The 20,686-nt window shown below is 36.0% G+C and overlaps 1 protein-coding gene across 1 annotated transcript in view; it reads left to right on the top strand.

Annotated features, from left to right (window-relative positions):
- The first annotated feature begins 10,145 nt into the window (after positions 1-10,145).
- LOC136037707 (uncharacterized) overlaps positions 10,146-20,686 on the top strand; it is a 98,915-nt gene continuing 88,374 nt past the window's right edge. The window contains exon 1 of the mRNA XM_065720471.1: positions 10,146-10,239. The gene's annotated coding sequence lies outside the window, so the exon portion shown is untranslated. The remainder of the gene's footprint in view (positions 10,240-20,686) is intronic.

Raw genomic sequence — 20,686 nt, 5'->3', positions numbered from 1 at the left:
AAAGATCAAACCATGCATTAATTCAAAAACGTCCAGAAATTAAACAAAAAAAAACAAGTTTTTTTAAATGAAAGTAAGGAGCGACATTAAAACTTGAAACGAACAGAAATTACTCCGTATTTGAAAGGGGCTTTTCCTTCTTAACGCCCCGCTAAAGTTTTTTAGTGTTTTAAAATTAAGAAAAAGAGTCAAACTTTAGCGCAAAGAGCAGGCGTTGAGGAGGGAAAGCCCCTTTCAAATACGGAGTAAATTCTGTTCGTTTTAAGTTTTAATGTCGCTCCTTACTTTCATTTTAAAAAACTTGTTTTTGTTGTTGTTTAATTCTCTCGAATATATCCAAGTCGTTGCGTGGTAAATATTAAATTAAAGTTTATGTTAAAAATTTAATGAGATGGATGTGCCTATTTTTTATTGAATAAGAAATCAAATCTTGGTGTAATGTTTGAAACTGCTGGACGTAAGACCTCTTCAACATTTTTTATCACTGAACAATATTGGGATTTAATGTGTGTTAAAGCTGAGAAAGTAACTTCACATAAATATGTGGTGTTGAATGGCAGAAGTACATTTAACGCCATATCAGCGATTGTGGGAAATTCAGTTCTAGTTCAGATCCAGAACTTAGTCAAGAGCTTTTTTTGGAATTGTAGTTTTAAGTTTGAGTCACACGAAAGCTCAGCAAATTCCTCTTGAGCTTTAAGTGGCAGATGATCAATCTCACTTAAGCCAATCCAAAACGGCTTTTGACTCCAAACTATTTTTTGTAAATCAATATTTAATATAAAATATGTCCGGAACTGTATTTCTAGCGCTTTTAAGTGATCTACAATAGTTTTTGCAATAAAAGTTTTACGATGAATTTTCTCAAATACAAAATTGTCGACACCGGAAAACATTTCGAACGAATTTTTTTCGACCCTACTTTTCCAAATGCTGATCTTTTTAATAAAACTTTCAATTTTGTCGTTTGAAGTAAATATATCGCAATATTTTCTTGAAGAGACAAGTTAAGATCGGTTAACTTCGCAAAAATATCTGACAATTAAGAATATAAGACTAAATATCTGACAATTTGAGGGAAAAAACAGGAATCTAAAGAACAGATTATATTCGAGAACGTATTATAATAATGTTTTGTTTACCATTTTAAATCTAAATCTAGCAGCTTCTAAAAAGATTTGGGTAAGATATTATGAGAAATAGAACCATCCAGCAAGTGCCATATTCAACCTCAGCTCTCTGCAAACGTGGCAACGCTGGCAGTATGAATTTCAAATCATAGTTGGAATTGTGTATGTTAACCGGTAGATTAGCTATTGTTTAATACTTAAATTGCAAGATTTATGGGCGAGTCCGTGAAAGTTATTACAACGATAAATTGATATTGTGTAAATGATCATGATCGTGAACTGGCATCTCCCCAGTACTCTCAATAAATTTCAATTTAGACACTCAATACATTTTCTAATTTTTAATGGCCAACTTGTCCTCTGATTAAAGGGTCATTGGATAGACTGCATTGCCCACCTGTGAAATTGACTAATTATGAGTTTTAATAAGTGCAATCATGGCTGCAACCACAAAATCTTTCCCGCCCAATGCTTCAAAAATTTCTACCAATTGTATCGTATTTCTTGAGTCTCTTTTTCCATATGCAAAAGAGGCAACAATGGCTTCATGTTCTTTGACACTATTTAAATCTGATGTATCATGTCCATCTGTGAGTTTGTCCTCGTAAAATAACACCATCTTGTCACTCTGTAAGGGTGAATTCTAAAAGTTCTTGAATCACAAGATGGCATTGTCGCCCGATACTGTCTCCACAGATTGATACTCATGACGCTTATAGTGCTTGAAAGGGTGCTTTGATATTAATTTGGTGTGGAATCTAGACTGACACATTAGATATTAGTAGCTTGTCCCACTCCTCTTTCCCCGAAAACTATGTACTATAGAAAAAATGTGGAACTGGATTAGCCTCTTTAACAAGCTCGTAAAGAAGTCATACCCAGGGTTTTACTGATTCAATGGACGGAGCCCTCACTGAATATGCTACCTTCTTTTATCCTTACATCCTCCTCAAACTCTGTATCATACTGTAAAAGAGTAACACCAATCCTTAAATGCTCATTGGCCCGCTTAAAAATATTTACTCATTTGAGTGTTACTGATATTGACTATTTAAACAGTTAAAGTTTACCATAGGAAACTCTGCCCTTCTCTAGGCCCATTTACTGCCAAATCACCCAAATCTGCCCTACTGGTACCCTTTTGCAATTTTTTATGGGCTGCTATGACAAATGCGCATTGAAGCAATGCAACCTTGTTTCAAAACAAATTTCTTGAATACTACTACACCTCCTCAAATCTGAATTGTATTTTGTACCTGCCTTCCCCTCCCACCTCTTAAACAAAATCTTTTTTGAAATTACACCCATTAATATATAAATTCTCAATAAATAACACCTCTGACCCACTCCCCTTTCCATTACAGTCATCCAGTTTATTCATAATACTATCTACTCAACCCGGAAGTACCCCTTCAGAATTATGCAAGTCTGGGTCAAGTGATTTTCAATTTGCATACAATACTAATAAAATCAACCGATTTTTCGTTTAATTAAAAAAAAATCGTGAGATGGATGGGTTGATCCTATCCCTACCTCCCCAATCCTGTATCTGTTTTTCAAGAAGGGCTCGAATCCTGCCCCCATAGGAGAAGACTATGTCTGAAGAATACGTGATTCAACAGCCCACTATAATTAAGTTTAAAGGATCCCAAAGTCTGCGCTATAGACATATTTTTTGCAGAAGGTAGAGTTCAACAAGTAAAAGTATGGTAATTCAGGGGATGAGCCACTTTCACTTTGTCCCACACCCCCAGCTTCTCCTTTCCACGGTCACTGTGAGTGTTTAGAAGGGGTAGCCACTCTATCGTCTGCCAAGAGTCTCTGGACTGTGTTGGGTGTTAACTCCTCTTGCAACCAATCCAAAAATTCTGCATTAAGACCAAGATTGGCTGGAAAACTATCTAAATCAAAGTTGGGGGATTTATACTACCTAGGATCATCTCACAAAATATGTTTAATCCCTCTCCTACACTCTCCTTTGGGGCCTTCTCTGTCTCAATTTGGGCACAGATACTGTCATAAAATGCTGATGGTGCAACAAGACAGATGTCTTCATACCGTCAAAGAGATTATTGACCCTTTAAGTTGATGGCACTGATAATGTCGCTTGCTGGAACGAAAAATAATACTACCAGCTTATTTTCTTTTTCAAACGGTTAGGATTTTAACCTGAAAAAGAATCTATAATTTTCATCGTTTTAATAATCTATTCTATTATTTGGAGGCCCAGGGCCCTCAAAGTTCCCCCTGTCTCTCCAAAACCATCGAAAAGGGTGGGCCCAGCAGTCCAAATTATTTGGATATGATTTTCGTTTTATTAGTCTGAACGAGAATATATTATTCTGCAGTATTGAAAAGCCTATAAAATTATTTTTTTAGGGGATTTGGTGGAAGGGGCAGTTTCTCAACATCTGTTTGAAATAGGATCGTTTTATTAAATTGAAAAAAAGAATGAATTCACCAAGTTGAAAGGCCTGTAACTATTTTTAGGAGTGGCAGAATCCTCGGTAAAAAGCCCCAACATCATTGTTTAAAGGTTTATAGCTTTATTTTTTATAAGGGGCAGAACTCTTGCACAGGAGGTTCCGACATCATGTTTAATAGTCTGTCATTATATTTTTAGTGGAGCAGAACTCTCCAACAAGGGCCCCAACATAATATTTAACAACCCGTAACTTTATTTTTTAGGAGGGTCAGAACTCTCGAACAAGAGGCCCCTCGATACCCAATACCCAGGACCGGCCATACGCAGGACCGAGTTGTAATTTCTAGGCAATTCAAGATTTTATTTTCCTCTGGACTTTCCTTTGAAAAAGCCTATATTCTTCAGATCTAAATTATATTCATTCTCAATCATATCCAGGACTAGTAAAGCGAATTTAAAAACCATTTTGTTTGACATTAGTCTTATGATTCGACATTACCACCAATCTGACCCATATAATAATTAATGCTTCCATTTGCCCCTCGAGGAGCCCTTTGAGGAGGGTATTCCCGCCATATTCGCTGTAAGCTTGGGTGATTTACATAGAAACTGTTTCATTTGTTCTTGAAATAGAATTGACCCATGTATGTCACCTTTCATGCTTATTGCCCCTATCTGAAATATAGCTATTGATCAAACAGTTTGTGGTAATGAACTGTAAGTGAGAAACAACCCGGCTCAATAGTAACCGAAACTCTAAAAAAACAGAATTTTGATACCAATAGATATATCAATGGAATCGGCTTATTATGTGATTTTAAATATATAAGTTTCACTAAGATTAGTCTTAACAAATTTTTGAAAAACGAGGAAAAGACCCTTTAAAAGTATTAGAATCTTAATGAAATTCACACCATCAGATTTAGCTTATCAGAAAACCCTACTTTGATGGTTTCCGGCCCCTGTCTTCAAAAATGTGGAATTTTGTATTTTTTGCCAGAAGAAAGATCACGGATACGTTTTTTTTTTTTCAGGGGTGATCGTATCGACCCAATGGTGCTCAAATATTTTGAGAAGCCTCTTTCAAACGAAAGTGAAAGTTCTAGCGACCACAAAGTTTGGAGGATATCCTGTCCCCCTCCCCCGCCTTTTTCTAAAGTTGTCTGATCAAAATTAAGTTGCAAAAAGATCGGAGGGTATCCTTTCCCCCACCCCCAGCTTTTTTTCTCAAGTTCTCTTATCACAATTTTTAGATAGCCATTTTGCCCAAAATAGTTGAAAGGCCAATAACCATGCCTTTGGATATAACATGACCCCCTCACAGCCCCAGGGGAAAGGCTTTTAAGTCATAAAATTTGCCCATTGTTTACACATAGTATTTGTTATTGTGAAGTGTGTATGCATTTCCGGGTAGGGGGAGCAAATTTTTGCTGTTTTTTTCCACAGGGGAATTTTTTTATTGGAAGGGAAGTTTCAAGGGGAGTGAATCTGTTAGGGGAAATTATGCACTGGGGGAATTTGGCAGAAATCCAATACAAAACGCTTTTTATATATCTTGCATTCTCATTTCCGTCTCAATGTTACGCTTGGAGTTGTTAAAGGTAATTGTCCGGGGTAAATTCTCACCGATATTCAATTTTCTATAAGATATTTTCGGAGGGAGGGGGGGGGGGGTGAATGAAGGTGAAAAAACTAGTTTTTTTCTAAATTTCTCCGGTTACCAAGCTTCAGTCGAAGGAACAATTTCTCAACAAGGAGAAATCTTCTCAGAAATGGGAACTGCTAAGAAATCCAGGTCTTGGCATTGCAACCTCAAAGATACCGATCCTGAAGTGGAAAATGAAAATGGTAAATTTTCAATAATCCCAAGATTAAGAAGGGCATTGATAAAGAGTATTAATATTAGTAAATCTATGCTCATTTTCTCGACATAAATTGTTGGGTCCACAGATATGACAACTTAGACCTTAGTACTATGGAAATAATAAATTAGAGACCTTTTGCTCTAGCTATGGACCAATAGCTAGAGCAAAAGCTATGGACCAAGTTAAATTGGGATCCAGTGTAATATTCATCCTCCAAACATGAATTTATTCTTGTTTTTATTGCATGTCTTAAAAGTTTTATCCTTTTGACGTAGTGTAGCCCTATTTGAAAATAATTTCATAGATGACAATATTTATATTTATAGTTATATTTTTAATTCTATTTATATTATTATTTATTATGCACAGTATACCGCTTATCTTACACGGTGGAAGAATTCAGTCATACTCCATAAAGTCTTATAAAAATACATTGGTCAAAAAGTAGTTCGTCTAGGCCGGGGTAAATATAGCTGCTAACGCTCTTCCTCCACCCAGTTACAGTTAGAGCTTCAATGTTTTCTCCCGTCCAAGAATATCCTACTTTCTTTAAGTTTGTCTTCAGAATTTCTTTTCACTCTATTTGAGAAGGACCTAGCCTTTATAAAGATGACATCCATAAAAGAGGAATTATTCCTCGCGTTTCATAAAGCTTAATCTTTGATATACTGTCGTTCAAAGGATCATCTTCCATGTCCATATTTAACAGCTCCCACTATTGTCATAATCAAATACATCATAACCATGGTTATAAGACCATTGACTCCCACTATTGTCATAATAAAATAAAATCATAACCGTGGTCATAAGACTATTGACTCCCGTTATTGTCACAATCGAATGACATCATAACTGTGATCATAAGACTATTAATTCCCGCTTTTGTCATAATCATATAACATTATAACCCTGGTTATAAGACGATTGACTCCTACTTTTGTCAGATTCAATTAACATCATAACCATCGTAATACGACTTTTCTTTCAATTCTTCTATACTTTTTTAACGTCGAAAAAAGTCCCCACGTCTTTCCATTTATTACTAAAAATAAAATTTAATAAAGGATTCTATTTAATAGGTCTTATTTTTTGGCCCCAAAGAATGGCCAAAAACACAATCTTTAACAATCTGTCATCTAGAGTCTGTAAAACATGGTCTGCCCATGTTAGTGTTTCTGCCATTATTGTCCCAGCTAGTGGAGTTATACCTCGTTTTTCATACAGCTTAATGTTAGGTATTCCTTGCCAAATAGACTACCAACCTAACCTCCAACCTTAAAAGCAGCAAAATAATTTTTGCATATAACTCTGATCATTTAAATTTAATAATCGATAACGTTTAAAAAGATAGGGCATTCGCTAAAGCCCCTCTATCAGTTGAATCAAATAAAATATAAAGTTGAAGACTACACTCACTTGATGAATGAGAATTTTCTGAATTATTAACCTAAGAGTTAGAATATTGTTGAGATATCCTCCGAAAACGACACTGTCTCTCTCAAAAGAACTTAATTCACAATATTTCTTAGTCTAATAAGTGCCATTATGCCAAGTAATTTACTTTGTACAGAAAAGGAAGAATAAACCATTTTAAAACTTTACAAAAAAAAACTATAAGCAATTATCTTATTATTCAAAAACCCTCATTAAGATATTGATCCTTTGATTATTTTTTATGAAGAAAAAATTGTTTTGGCGAAGGTACAGGAAAATTTTCTTTTCAATGAAATGGCTAAGTCAATTAAAATATAAAAATAAAAAAAAATCCAGCTAAAAATAAAACAAATTCAGCTAAAAATAATCTTTTTATTCTAATTTTTTTCTTTTTGTAGCTTCAGTTTCTATCATTGATACGATATCCGACAGCAACTGTACATCTCCTAAACACAGTGTTGTCATATCAGAATCCGCAACTCCTCTTTCTGGGGCAAACGACGAAATATCTGATGAGGAATCAGTTAAAGCCCAGAATCGGCGGAAAAGCAGCTTCTTATTAGTTCCTGAGAAAAGGAGTCGCCACTCACGTCGTCATGAAAGAGGCAATTTCAGCAACAGTTTTTTGTTTTGTAAGCTATTTTTGTAAAATATACCTGTTATAATTATATGTTTCGTTTGGAATTAATATCGATTAAATCATCTGTCATAATGATTTGGTATCCTAACCTCAAATAAAACGACTGATGTGCCTTGCATATTGATATATGAGGTCTGAAGTAACGGAACTTTAAGAAATTTCACATTTTTTATTGATTTTTCTGAAGCTTTCTGCTCTTCACATAACTCATGTTTTTTGTGTTTTATACAAATATTGCCTTCCTCTACCTTGAAACAGTTTCCATTCTACGTGAACTAATTGAATAGCCTGAACGATACTAGAGATTAGATTTTATTATATCAAAAGCATTTTCGTTCTAAAACATCAACCACTGTTACTCGATAAACCAAGTTAAAAAAAAAATAAAATTCGAATGGAAGTAAGGCGTAACTAAAAAATTGAAAGAAAAAGAAGCCATAATGTATATGGTAGCGTGTACCACCCTTTTCCCTTCCCAAAACACTTCATTCTTTACTCTACGGCGTGATCTGGAAGCAGCTAAAAATTAGTCAGACAACAATGAGGAACGAAGCCGTCGCTTCCACCTAAGGCTAAATTTTAAAGAAACCTCTTACTGTTGTACTTCAGCGGTCTTTTATCAGCGGTTTTGCTGGTTGGCTGGAAAATGCTTATAAGATGAGGTTTTTATTTCTAAAAAACGTCTATCACAAACCCAAGTGACCGGAATTTGCACTTTAGCGTCAAAAAATACAAAATAAACAAGCAAATATAATATGTCTGGAAATATTTTTTTTTCCAAAAAGTTGAAAAAGTTGTAAAAAAAAAACAGTTGTCAAAACAGTAGAAAATGTCCAAATAGTAAGAAACATACAAAATTAAAAAACGAATAAGCTAGATAAAAAAACAGATAAGAATAATTTAGTCTTACACTAAAACATACAAAATACAACTCAATTAAAAAATATCTAAATTTGTTAGCTAAAAATTTAAGAGTTGCAAGGTAAACAAAAGAGGGGGGAACTCATGTATTTAACATGCTCACTATGTAGGGAATGAAAGTCCTTCTGTGTCTCTCGGTAGACAGTATAAATGGGGTAAAAAGGGGAATTTTTATTGACGTAGAACGAGGGAGGCGAGGACGAAGGGGGAACTAAATAGAGAAAAGGTACTTTTCTGAGAGACTACGAAGGGTATTGTTGGCGAAATAAAGGAAATTTGTATTCTGGGTGACAAGATCAGTTCTTCGAAGAATGGAGATATAAAGGATTTTAACTTCATTCAAAATAATACTTAGGCACCTTTTTTTTAGACGGCCTCTATTCTTGCTGACAATTGCCAAACAGGACGCATATACTCCATGATTGTGCGTACATATGAAAGGTAGATTCTCAAGCAATGGGATTTTGGACATTTAAAATTTTAAGGAGGAACAATGTGGTATTTGCGCTTGGACATGACGATCCCGTTTTAAGTCACTTGTGATGACAACACCCAGTAGTTTTGTAGTGCTAACTGACATTTCAAGTGATATTGGTCATGTTAAAAAAATGGGAGTCTTTATAAAATGAATTAAAAAAAAAAAAAAAATTTCAACTGAAAGTAATGAGTGAGATTAAAATTTAAAACCACCAGAAAGTATTCCGCACATGAAAGAGGTTGTCCCCTCCTCAACGCCTCCCTTTTTACGCTAAAGTTTGACTCTTTCTCACAATTCTGCTTTTTGAAACAGTAAAAATTTTAGCGTAAAGAGCGAGGCGTTGAGGAGGGGACAACTCTATCATGTACGGAGTAATTTCTGTTCGTTTTAAGTTTTAATGTCGCTCCATACTTCCAGTTGAAAAACTTGTTTTTTTTTATTTAATTTCTGAACGGCTTTGAATTAATACACGTTTTGATGTTAGTGAATGACTTGTGCTCTTTTTAAGAGTCAATTCAATTTAGTTAAATTCATTTATTTACTAAATGATATGACAATTATTTACAAAATCAACTTTAGCAGCATGGAAAGTAGAGTGGCCTCTCTGAAAACCAAACTGCGTCTCACTTAATAGGCCAAGATTCGTTTTAATCATTTACAGACGCGACATACTTTTCACTAAAATACCTTTTTCTTAGCATGGTGTTACAGAAAGTTTATTCTGTTTCTTGCCTTTCTGAACTCCTCGAAATCAGTCGGATCCTGAGTATTTAGAGTTTGTTCGTATAGCAGATCTCTTTTGTTTCTCTCACTTATGATTTGGTCAGTAATCCATGGCTTTCGTGGTTCATCCTCCTTCTATCTGACAGCTCGTTAGGGATACGTTTTATCATAAATTGGCAGTAAAACAGACATGAATTTATTGTAAGTTCAAAGGATCATCTTTTTGACGCAAAAGATATTTAATGTTAACTGGCTGCTTTGAAAGAGTCTGACAAACCGTCTTTTGGTCAATAGCACAAGTTCCAGTTCCAAAAATAGGTCTTAGAAAACAAAAGATTTTGAGATTTCAAAATTGACGTATTGTAGACAAACTATAGACAAAATATGTCATATTATGGATAATATATTATTTAGACAAAGTATGGACAAAATCTGGCTGTAAATGACAAATAATTGGGTGCTTAGGGGACATATTCATGCAACTGAAAGTTTAAAACCCTGATTTTGTGTATTATTTTCATCATCAAATTCCGCCGGCCATATTAAAAGGAGTCAGAAGGGGTTGGTGAAAGAAATTTTCAGGTTCCTCAACTGGAACCTGAAAATTTCCATTAAGGTAATAGGTAAACTTGCTTGAATACTTTATGTAGACCCATATTTTAACAAGGTGGGCCTCTTTAAATTAGTCTGTAACGATAGAAATCAAAAGAAAAGATAATTACTAGGCTATGCATAATGGATAGTATGTTAAGTAGGCTAATAAAATTGCCTTTTCAATATGAAGCCTGTAGCATATGATGTCTATTAATGAGATTATTCTGTATTGACTTCATTTGATGTCTAGCCTAAATTTGAAGGTAATTTAAAATAACAATCATAGGCTGTAGGCTAGTTGTAATTTATTGTTTTTGCTTGGGTTAAACCGTTTACATTTTTGCCAGCTGGTAGGAGAGTATTTGCAACAATAAAAAATGTCTGGTTAATGTTTATATTATCAGACTACACAGGTAGCTAAGGAACAAACATAGGCTACCTCTATATTAAGGATTGCATCCTGATCCAAACTTAACATACATTTACATCAGAAATGAACTTTATTCCCCCATAAATATGTAACAAGGTAAATTTGTGACAGTGATAAAACTGACTTACCATTGCAGTGAACATAGCCTACCACTTGTTGCTTTTTTTATGTTCTTTACAAATAAATTAATTTCTTTTACTGTAAATTCAAATTTAAGCACTTATTAACATAACCTTAGCTTGCTACAAATAATTTTTTATCTGATAAAACGTAGCATTATTTTAACAAATATGACCAAGAAAAGATGGTGCTGAGAAAATATAATATTTTTTGTGGAAAACAAGCAATAACTTATACTTTATTGAAAATTTTAATTGAAACTTAAATTTATAGCTGAAATTGCAGCCTGAATCCAAATCTAACATATACTTTCATCATAATTAAACTTTATTCCCACCCCATCCCCCTAATCTGCAAATAACCAAACCAAAAAACTAAAACCACCAAAGATTCTGTCCCAGAATAGGCAGAGTGATTGAAGTGTCCCAGGACTGGTTGTCATTCTTTCTCTATAGCAGAAAAGACAATTGTCAAGCATTACTAAGGTACAAGTTGTATTTGTTGTAGCCAAGAATAATTCCCCATCCTAATAATTTTTGATAGCAGTAAATCAATGACCTAAAATGAAATACAAAGAAAAAACTTACATGTGGCGAATCACGAGCTTTTCATAATTCTCAAAAAGGTAAGGTAAATCCACAATCCAGCCTGCGCCTTTGAGTAGGACTGATCCCAAATTTCTTCCAGAAGTGATTACTTTCATTGCAAAAGGGGAATTTGTTCCACTTTTTTCGGAACTTGATTCTTCGTGAACTGAAGTAACTGTTAAGCCTTCTAATAAATATTTTGGTAACTGTGATCTGGCTCTAGCAGGATAATCTAATTTTAACTTTTCACAATGGGCTTGCACATTTGGCAAATTGAGCCCTTGCTGATTTCTTTTTTTCTAAATTTGTTTAAACTAAGGGGTTGAATTGTTTCTTGGAAAGGCCTTGGACTTGATACTGGTCATTGACTGCTTTGGTAGTTTGCTTTGGTAATTCTACAGCAAGACTCGAGTTTTGCTATAACAAATTTAAATACTCTGGGGACATTTTGTTTCGTTCACATTAGTTATTAATTAACTTGTTTTACATATCTTTAATTCTTATTCCAGTAGGGAGATTAGGTGAAAATGTACTTATACTACAACATATAAATTTGTCCTGAATTGATTTTAATGGTACAATAATAACCAAAACGACAAATCATTCTTTTTAAAATATTAAATAAAAAAACTAATTTTTTTAGCTGAAAGTAAGGAGCAACATTAAAACTTAAAACAAACAGAAATTACTCCATATATGAAATGGGTTGTCCCCTCTGCAATCCCTTGCTCTTTACGCTAAAGCGTTTATTTGTTTTAAAAAGTAGAATTGTGGCAAAAAGTCAAACTTTAGCATAAAGAGCGATGGATTGCAGAGGGGACAACCCATTTCATATACGGAGTAATTTCTGTTTGTTTTAAATTTTAATGTCGCTCCTTACTTTCAGCTAAAAAAATTAGTTTTTTTTTATTTAATTTCTGAACGTTTTTGAATTAATGCATGTTTGGTTTTGGCTCTCCACACATAAATTATTAAAATGAAATTTGTAGATTAATTCTTTTTTTGGCTAAATGGCTTTCTCTTAGTTTTGATCAGACGATTTTGAGAAATAAGGGGTGGAGAAGGAGGCCTAGTTGCCCTCCAATTTTTCGGTTACTTAAAAAGGCAACTAGAACTTTTAATTTTTAACGAACGTTTTTATTAGTAAAAAACATACGTAACTTAAGAATTAACTTACGTAACAAACTTTCATAACCTTATATTTTTATTATGTATACAAGGGGGTTTGTACCCTTGTTAATACCTCGCTCTTTACACTAAATCGTAAGTTTTATCCCAATTCTTTAAGAATGACCCCTGAATCAGAAAGGCCATAGAATAAATAGTTGAAATTACTAAAAATACTTTAGCATAAAGAGCAAGGTATTTATCTCCTCCTAAATACCTCGCTCTTTATGCTAAAGTATTTTTAGAACCCCTCATATGCGTAATAATCTCTCTTCGTTTTAAGTTTCAATGCTACTTCTTCCTTTCATTTGAAAAAACGTTTTCATGTTTATTTTTCATTGTTTTCTTATAGTAATGCTAGAGAATCCTGCACCCTTTTCATTAAATTTTTCTTCCCCCATGACAGATTCCTCCAAGGAAAGATCCTCCAACATAACCCCCTCTCCTCAGCCCCACCCCCAAACAAAATAAAATCCCCCTGAAAACGTCTGTACACTTCCCAATAACCATTACTATATGTAAACACTGGTCAAAGTTTGTAACTTGCAGCCCCTCCCCCAGGGATTGTGGGGGAGTAAGTCATCCCCAAAGACCTAGTTTTTATGGTTTTCGACTATGCTGAACAAAATGGCTATCTCAAAAGTTTGATCCGTTGACTTTGGGAAAAAAATGAGCGTGGGAGGGGGCTTAGATGCCCTCCAATTTTTTTGGTCACTTAAAAAGGGCAGTAGAACTTTTCATTTCCGTTAGAATGAGCCCTCTTGCGACATTTTAGGACCACTTGGTTGATACGATGACCCCTGGGGGAAAAAAAAAACAAAAACAAATAAACACGCACCTGTGATTTGTCTTCTGGCAAAAATTACAAAATTCCACATTTTTGTAGATAGGAGCTTGAAACTTCAGTAGAGTTCAGTACAGTAGAGTTCTCTGATACGCTGAATCTGATGGTGTCATTTTCGTTAAGATCCTACGACTTTTAGGGGGTGTTTCCCCCTATTTTCCTAAATAAGGCAAATTTTCTCAGGCTCGTAACTTTTGATGGGTAAGACTAAACTTGATGAAACTTATATATTTAAAATCAGCATTAAAATGCGATTCTTTTGATGTAGCTATTGATATCAAAATTCAATTTTTTATAGTTTTGGTTACTTTTGAGCCGGGTCGCTCCTACAGTTTGTTACCACGAACTGTTTGAAAACCTTTGCTTCTTATTCGGCCCTTGTGCTGTCTTCAATTTATCTCTAGGATAAGATGCAGCTTATCCTTAGCCATTCTTCTTGTAATTATTTATAAAATACAATTTTCTTATATATTCATTAACCGGCAGTTTGGTGTCTACACCCTACTTATTATCTAGACTCTGTTTAAACAGGTTATAACTAATTAATGCTTGACTGAATCGCTCCTGAACAATCCGAGTGGTTAGTCCCTTGGTGTAATTAATGCATTCTCACACGGTCCGATTACAGCTGAATCTCCACACGAATATGTAAATAATTGCGTCAACAAACAGCAAATGAAGCAAGTAACAGAAAACCGAGAGATGCGTAAGCCAATTCTGGAATCAATCATATTTCTAGGAAGGCAGAATACTCCACTGAGGGGCCATCGGGATGATGGCAGATTAAACTTGGATGACATGCCGCTTTCCAATGAAGGAAACTTCCGAGAACTACTACGTTATCGTGCTGAAAGTGGCGACAGTAAATTAAAGGAACAACTGAAAACATCAGGAAAAAATGCTATCTACATCAGCAAAACTACTCAAAACCAGTTGATTGACTGTTGTGCGAAAGAAGTTATAGGTGTCATTCTAGAAAGAGTAAAGTCAGCAAGGTATTACAGCATCATTTTTGATGAGACAACAGATGTGTCACATTCATCGCAACTTAGTTTAGCTCTGCTATGCCTTCGATAACCATAGACGCAAGGACTTCATAGGTTTTGTTGACGTTCATCATGCCACCTTTGAACCTTCCACTGCAGACAAAGAGCCGACTGTCAACGGAAAAGTGATTGGCCAGCTAGTTCTAAGCCTTTTAGATGAAATGGGTTTGAATTTACTCGACTGTGTTGGAATCGGTATGGATGGGTGTGCAATGATGGTATCAAATAACTGTGGTGCTGTAGTTGAAATTCAGAAAAAAAGCTAAAAATGCGTCTCGTTGTCCCTGCTTTAACCACGCCATGAACCTTTCTTTGTCTAGAAGCTCAGCTGTTTTGAGCATCAGAAATGTCATAGGCATTATAAAAGAAGTTGTTGCATTTTTTAAATGCATTTGCGAAGAGAAATTACGTCTTGAATAAGGTTCTAGAAGCTCAGCTCACGGGAATCGGCGAGACGAGGTGGATCAATCGACACGAGTCACTTAGGCAGTTTGTGTCCGAACTTCCATTGAGGTGAACCCCTCATATGACTATTGTTGCAAAATATATGCCTACATCCCTTCTCAGGGCTCAGACGTGTTAGCATCTATGCATGAAAGTAATGTTTGTTGCCTCCCCCCCCCCAATATAGTTACAGGTGAATCATCAAGAAGCGCATGTATACCTGGAGTTGACATTGACTCAAGGGAAAAATTTATGGTGAGTGGTTTCCTACCCCTGACCTAGTTCCTTGTCTTTTCAAGATTTAATATACCGTCTATTTAACAAACATATCAGTCAGTGGTGCAAGAAGGTAGTGCGGAGGGGGAGACCACCCCGGATGCCGTCTTTGTAGGGGTGCCAAAAAATTGATCTAAAAAGCATACTTTTCTTTTGTTTTATGTTTGCTAGTCATCACAGACTAGGTAATGCCCTTCCCCCCTCTAAAATTCAGTTTATGGGTGCCCGTGGTTTGTACTAGAAGTTTCTAAGTGATAGATCTTAAGAGAATAAGAAGAAACTAAGGAAAGTAAAGAGGGCATTAAACTGCGAATTTAGGAGATACGAAATTGAGACCCTTGATGAAATTGGTGAGGATCTAGATTAACAGTGGTTCCCAACCGGTGGTACGCGTACCCCAGGGGGTACGCGAAACCCTCGCAGGGGGTACACGAAGGTCCCAAAATTAATTTAGTCTACATCTTTAAAACTTGTTTCTGACTCAGTTCCAACATTTCCCTCAAAATCAGATAACATAACCCATTGTACGTAATTTCAGACTCTTTTTCAAAACTTTTGCTTTCAGTAACCCGCTCATTTTTCTCCATAGCCGTAAGGTCTCGATTTAAACTCAGCGGGTTCAGTATCTTGTCATCTGTTGAAACACGAAGTTCGTGAATTGTGGTTGCAAACAAAGATGGATAGATTCCTGATCAGGAATAACAAGAAGCCGAATGATGGTACCCAAAACTCTGAACCTGCACCTAAGAAGAAGAAATATGACGAATCATCGGTCAAAGTACGTCGATATTTGTCAGAATACCTAGGGCTCGGATTTAGTGTGACAAAGTCTGATCCAGTGAATGCACAGTGTGTTCTTTGTGGTCAAGTCTTGGCCAACAGTTCCATGAAACCTGCGCATATGAACCGACATTTCAGTACTGTGCACCCTTCTCATGTCGGTAAGCCCATAGAGTTTTTCAAGCGTAAACAAGAAGCATTCGCTAGTAACTGTTTGGAAATTGCAAAAGTGGCATCTTTCTTCAAAGGCTCTCCGGGCTTCGTATGCTGTTTCATATTTAGTTGCGAAACAGAAAAAACCGCACACCATCGCCGAATGTCTGATATCACCAGCACTAGTGAAAGTCAGTGAAATAATGTTTGACACGAAAACTGCTACTGCCCTTCAGTCTATACCTGTGTCGAACAATACCATTTCAAGAAGGATAGAAGACATTGCAAGCAATATTGTCATGCAGGTTATTGAGCAAATAAAGTTGACGAAGATGTTTGCGTTACAGCTTGACGAAAGCACGGATGTGTCAGGTGAAGCCCAGGTGATCGTCTTTGTTCGATATCAAGATTGTTCTGACATAAGAGAAAATATTCTGTTTTGTCAAAACCTACAGTCAAGAACAACAGGAGAAGAACTATTCAAGGTGATTGACAAATTCTTCGCAGAAGGGGGCATCTTGTGGGACTGCTGTCTATCAGTTTGCAGTGATGGAGCTGCCGCCCTAACAGGGAAGAATAATGGGCTCATGGCCTGGATAAGGAAGAAAAATCCAAAGGTGAAGTGGTTGCACTGCATCATTCACAAGCAAGCTCTTGCATCGAAAAGGATGAACGCACATCTGCACGAGACCCTCAACGAGGCTGTAAAAGTGATCAACTTCATCAAAGCCCAACCACTGAACTCAAGAATGTTCAAGTTGCTGTGCCAAGAGATGGGTTCAGAACATCAACATTTACTTCTGCACACAGAAGTTCGCTGGTTGTCTCGTGGGAAGATTTTAAACAGACTTTTCGAGCTTCGACAAGAAGTTCATATGTTTCTTCTGGAGCAAAAATCTGCATTCAGTTCACTGTTTAAAACCAGGACTGGGTCTGCAGGCTGGCCTATCTTGCGGATATTTTTGACAAACTGAATGACTTGAATCTGTCAATGCAAGGTTTCCGGACGGACGAACTCTCCCTGAATTCGAAGATGTGTGCTTTCATCAAGAAATTGGAGTTCTGGCTTAAAAAGGTTCAAAGAAACAGCGTTAGTGTCTTCCCGACCCTTGACAAGTTTGCGGACGATAGTGAAATTGATAACCTCAACACAATCTGTGATTGTATTCGGGAGCGTCTGACAAAGTTGCGAGATGAACTTGTGTCATATTTCCCATCGATTATGAACCAAGATAGAACGCAGGATTGGATCCAAAATCCATTTGTTGAAGACGTGACCTCAAGCTCCGGTCTTAGTGACAAGCTTACAGAGAATCTGATCGAACTTGCCAGTGATCGCGCCTTAGAACTGAAATTCCAAAATGTAACTGTTTTCCAGTTTTGGCTGAAGGTGAAAGGAGAATACAAGGAACTAAGTGAAATCGCCATGTCTGCTTTGTTACCATTCGGATCCACTTACCTTTGTGAAGTGTCATTTTCGGCAATGTCATTGATCAAAACCAAACACAGAAACAGACTGAGTGTACAAAATGACCTTATAATTGCCGTTAGTGACATCGAGCCAAGATTTGATAATATTTTAGCAAAAAAGCAGCCTAAAGTTTCTCATTGATTTTGTACGTACATTTAAGCACCGTCATATTGGACAATAAATCTCGCGTTTTTGAAAATCTGATTTTAGTTAAGAAAAAAGTAAAACAACGATTCTCAAGAAAGGGGTACGCAAACTTTTTGGGCCTTGACTAGGGGTACGCGGACCGAAAAAGGTTGGGAACCACTGATCTAGTTTCTAGAAGATGCAGCCAGACGGCATAGTAGTAAAATATTGTATTTTCAGGCTAAGAAACAGAGAGAAAGAAGTCAGTGTAAATTAATGGTTAGTGATAAGGAAAATGTTAAAGAGTGAGAGCATAATACTTAAGAATGTGTTAAACCATTTTAAAGCTATAAGAAATGATAGGGAAGAAATAATAATAAAAAATTGACCATTTTAAAAGGAAAGAAGATTTATTTTGCGAGGAGTTTCAGAGATTACTAAAACGATTGAAAAATAATAGGGTCCCAGGTGCTGATATCATGATAAATAAGCTTTTAAACATAATGGTTTTAAAGTTACAAATAAACTACAAGAGAGTATGCTTACGATCCCTGAAAAGAAAAAAGAACCTATTGATTTAAGGACGACTTTATTTACTTTATTTAAGGAGGACTACAGAGGCTGTAGGTAAAGTTTTACAAGAAAATCATTGTTGTTAAAGACGGAACTGCTCGTAGGTTTGGTGGTTCCCGGGGCAAAACGAATTACCCCCCTCCCCCATTTCTGGGGAAAAGGTATCATGAAAATGTTTAATGGAAACTGGGACTTCACGGGAAAGAGAAAGACTGAAGCTGTGAGTAGATTCGGATGAAAGAGGAGCGTCCGTCTATTGGTTAGTGCTATGTGTAAGAACAACATTACTAAAGTCGAAGTAGGAAGCAGGGCTGGTAGTCGATTTTTTGTGATATCGTGAGTTAAGCAGGACTGTGTTTTATCTCTATTTATTTGGATTATGTGGAGAGACTGCTCTATTGAACACAGCAAAGACTATGGGAAAGTATGGTATCAAATGGGAAAGTAAAACACTTCTAGATTCATATTATGCAAATGGTTTGAACCTCCTAGGTAAAAATGCTGGTGAAAATACATTATTTTTTGTAAGTTTTGAAAGTTTGGGACTAGAATATGCTTGAAAATTAATTTTGAGAAGACTGGTCCGCTTAAATAACAAAGTATTGACGATGAAAAGTGATATTAGGTCACGAGATAACCAACCTATTAAATAGCTTTGCTTACCTAGGTAGCATTGTTAGTAAGAATGGTTGATGCAGCAAAGATGAATAGCAGAACAGCCACGGTAGAGAATTTATTTTCCACTTGGAAAATATTTTGAAGAATAGAAAGATAAATCTTCGAACTATGATTAGTCAAACAGTTCGTGGTAACGAACTGTAGTAAGGAGCGACCCAGCTCAATAGTAACCAAAACTCTAAAAAATGGACTTTTGGTACCAATAGCTACATAAAAAAATCGCATTTTAATGCTGATTTTAAATATATAACTTTTATCAAGTTTAGTCTTATCCATCAAAAGTTACGAGCCTGAGAAACTTTGTATTATTTAAGAAAATAGGGGTAAACACCCCCTAAAAGTCGTAGAATCTTAACGAAAATGACACCATCAGATTCAGCGTATCAGAGAACCCTACTGTAGAAGTTTCAAGCTCCTATCTACAAAAATGTGGAATTTTGTATTTTTTGCCAGAAGACAAATCACGGGTGCGTGTTTATTTGTTCGTTTTTTTCCCAGGGGTCATCGTATTGACCATGTGGTCCTAGAGTGTCGTAAGAGGTCTCATTCTAATGGAAATGAAAAGTTCTAGTGCGCTGTTTAAGTGACCATAAAAATTGGAGTGCACCTAGACCCTCTCCCACGCTTTAGTTAAAAGTTTCGTAACAAGGCAAAAGAAAATATTCACAGATCAGATACTGTCTGAGGGAGTTCATAAGTGTATTTGTGCGTTTGTGTTTGCATGACAACTGATATAGCTAAATACCAATGTTTCTACATTTTAGTGTGTCCCTGAAGAAGAAGATATAGAAAATGAAATCTCTGATGGCGAGAGTGATTTCCCAGGTCCTGAACAAGGATCAATAGTTCGTCTTGATATACCACCTGAACGGACCGCAGACGATGATAATGAGCTGGTAAGTCTTTGCTGTATGGGACTAATTAAGGACTGTTATTCAGTAACAGAAAAAAGGAGGAGACCAATGAGAGTACCTTGGGGTACTCCATTGTGGACAAGGAGGGGCTGGAATAATGATTCTGAGATTTGACTACCTGTGATCTAATTAATAAATTTCACCAGAAAGAATCAATATTGATGTTAGACACAAGTTTCCTAGATTGGAGCAGTTAAATGTATGCCTAACTTGGAGAATAGACATGAAGTTCCAAGTAACCTATTCATTAGCTTTGGGTCAAAAATTTGTTATTTTGACCTGACCCTGCAAATTTTTTGTTTTTAAATACTATCCCACTCTACTAAATTTTACAATGGCGGTTTAAATGACTTCCCTCTTATAAACGCTTAGAGTAACTATTGTGTTTCAGATCGGTTCTTTCAAAAATTTTACAAATTCAAATGTTATTGACCTACTACCTCTGAGGACTAAAGAACTAAGTGTTTAACTGGTCAGGTGTTTTTTTTTTTTTTTATGTTCCATGACTGGTCAGGTGGGGTAGACATTTACACCATAAGTTATACAATTGTAAATAAAAACTATCTCCGATATTACTGATCCTACTGCTAAGAACTCATTTCAGCACCAAGCAGCCTGAAGTCATCACAGCTAGACGTGGTCCTCTTCCATCCCAATCTGTTTAATACCTTGCACCCTACAAAATCCCTGGATGTTCCAGATCTTTCCTTATGGCATCCTCCCACCTTAAACAGAGATGATGTTTGGCCCTGAGTAGTTAGCTATAAAGGACAATCTTTAGCAATCTGTCATCCCTCATCTGCACAAAGTGCACTAACCATCTAGACTTTTCTCTTATTGTTGCCCTGGAAAGCAGGATTCGACCAC

This window comes from Artemia franciscana, chromosome 17, assembly GCF_032884065.1.
Source record: "Artemia franciscana chromosome 17, ASM3288406v1, whole genome shotgun sequence".
Taxonomy (NCBI): Eukaryota; Metazoa; Arthropoda; class Branchiopoda; order Anostraca; family Artemiidae; genus Artemia; species Artemia franciscana.
Note: the sequence above shows the minus strand (reverse complement) of the source record. Positions and strands in the feature narration are given on the sequence as shown.